The 2,016-nt window shown below is 60.6% G+C and overlaps 1 protein-coding gene across 1 annotated transcript in view; it reads left to right on the top strand.

The window, feature by feature from the left end:
- CACNA2D2 (calcium channel, voltage-dependent, alpha 2/delta subunit 2) overlaps positions 1–2,016 on the top strand; it is a 205,559-nt gene that overhangs the window by 197,941 nt on the left and 5,602 nt on the right. The gene's annotated exons all lie outside the window — the stretch shown is intronic.

Below are 2,016 nucleotides of genomic sequence, written 5' to 3'. Positions count from 1 at the left end.
CCCCGGGGTGGGCCTCCCCCCCGGCCCCGCCCCCGAAACCCCCCCCCCCCCCCAAACACACACCTCCATCGCCTCCCATCCCCGCCTCATTGTGCCTTGTCCCCCCCCCCACCTCCCTCCTTCTCCCACCCCGTCCCCTGTCGCTGTGTGTGTCGTGTGCCCGCTCAGCCATGGGGGGGGGGGGCTGCCGCCAGCACCCCGGCCCCGCTCTGCCACCCGGTTGCATCCAGCACGGTATATATGCACCCGGTACGGCCCGACCTCTGGGTGTGCATATATAGGTATAGTTTCTGAAAATCCCCCCCCGCACCAGCGAGGGGCCGGCGGTGGCATCGTACAGTCGCGCTGGCATCGTACAGTCGCGCTGGCATCATACAGTCGCGCTGGCCGTGGCGGGGGGAGGAGGAGGAAGGGGAGGTTTTGGCTCAAATTCAGGATGCCCCAAGGGTTTGGGGAGGCTGCCGGCCACAGGCTGTGAACGGGGACGTGAGGACAGCGCAGCGTCCCCCAGACAGACAGAGGTGTCCCCTCCCCTGGGCCGTGCCACCCAGTCTTTTGTCACCTAGGGCTGTCCCTCGGCGGGCTGTTTGGGGGAGCCCCATGGCTCTGCTGGCACCCTGCCCTTCCCACCACTGTTGGTGCAAGCTCTGACCAGCCCTAATTAACATTACCAGCTAATCACCTATGTACTTATATATCATCACAACAGCCAAGCGCCCCATTAGGAGATGTCGTATCGTTGCAGTTCTTGGGGACTGCAGCAGGTAACGGAATCATGGAATTGTTGGAGTTGGAAGGGACCTTCTAGAGATCATCCAGTCCAGCTCCCCTGCCAAAGCAGGGTTGCCCAGAGCACATCACTCAGGAGCATCCAGGCGGGTCTTGAAGATCTCCAGAGAAGGGGACTCCACACCCTCCCTGGGCAGCCTGTTCCAGGGCTCTGGCACCCTAACCCTAAAGAAGTTCTTCCTCATATTTGAGTGGAACTTCCCATGTTCCAACTTGTGCCCGTTGCCCCTCATCCTGTCACTAGGAACCACTGAAAAGAGTCTGGCTCCATCATCCTTCAGCCCACCCTTTAGATACTTATAAGCATTAATAAGGTCTCCCCTCAGCCTTCTCTTCTCCAGGCTGAAGAGTCCCAGCTCTCTCAGCCTTTCCTCATCAGGAAGATGCTCCAATCCCTTAATCATCGAGGCTGTGCCACCTGCAGGTACCCCCCGCCCTCCCTGCCTACACCAGCCATCACTCACTCACACTAATTCTGGGTAAACCAGCCCAAAATGTACAGTTACTGTGCAGCTCTGGCTTTTTGGGGAGGATGACCTGGTCCCCGGGCGATGTGCAGGTCAGCAGGGGTGAGGTCCATGGGAGTTGAAGCAGAGTCTTAATGACAAACAGAAAAACCCTGTTATTAAAAAATTGGCCCGTAAATGTGCTAAGGGAATAGATAGAGAGGTGACGGCCGAGCCCGAGGCCGAAGGAATGGGTCTGCCCCATAACTGCCCCGCTCGGGCTGTGGGGATGGGGGTCAGTGTCCAGCATGGGGTTCTGCAGCCGGTGCAGCCAGAGGGAAGAGGTGGGGTTGGAAATGGAGGTGAGCCTTTTGGTGCCCCCCGCCACGCGGCTCTGTGAGCACCCCCCCGGCGGTGGGTGCCAGCCCGGTGCCAGCGGGCAGCAGGGAGGAGCTGCGTGCCCGGGAAGGGGGACCCAGGGCGACTGTATGATCTGCCGTGCCCACGGGCCACCGGAAATTTTCAGAAACCGTATATCCCCGTCCCCCGTGGGTGTGTGAGTACCTGTATCTGTGCGTGTCGGGGTAGATCTTTAGGTGGCTGCTCCCCCTGAGCAGGGGGCGGGGGGGGCCGGGATGGGACAGCCGGGTTGCCCCTGCTTTTTCAGCTGCCCCAAGGGCACACTCCCTGCCACTCTCTGCTCCGGAATTTGTCCTCTTAATGAGGTTTTTGGCAGAGGCAGGAGCTCGGTGGAGGGAGTGTGAGCAAGGGGAGCCCTGAC

Source organism: Calidris pugnax, unplaced genomic scaffold (genome assembly GCF_001431845.1).
Source record: "Calidris pugnax isolate Ruff unplaced genomic scaffold, ASM143184v1 scaffold247, whole genome shotgun sequence".
NCBI classification, from domain to species: Eukaryota; Metazoa; Chordata; class Aves; order Charadriiformes; family Scolopacidae; genus Calidris; species Calidris pugnax.
Note: the sequence above shows the minus strand (reverse complement) of the source record. Positions and strands in the feature narration are given on the sequence as shown.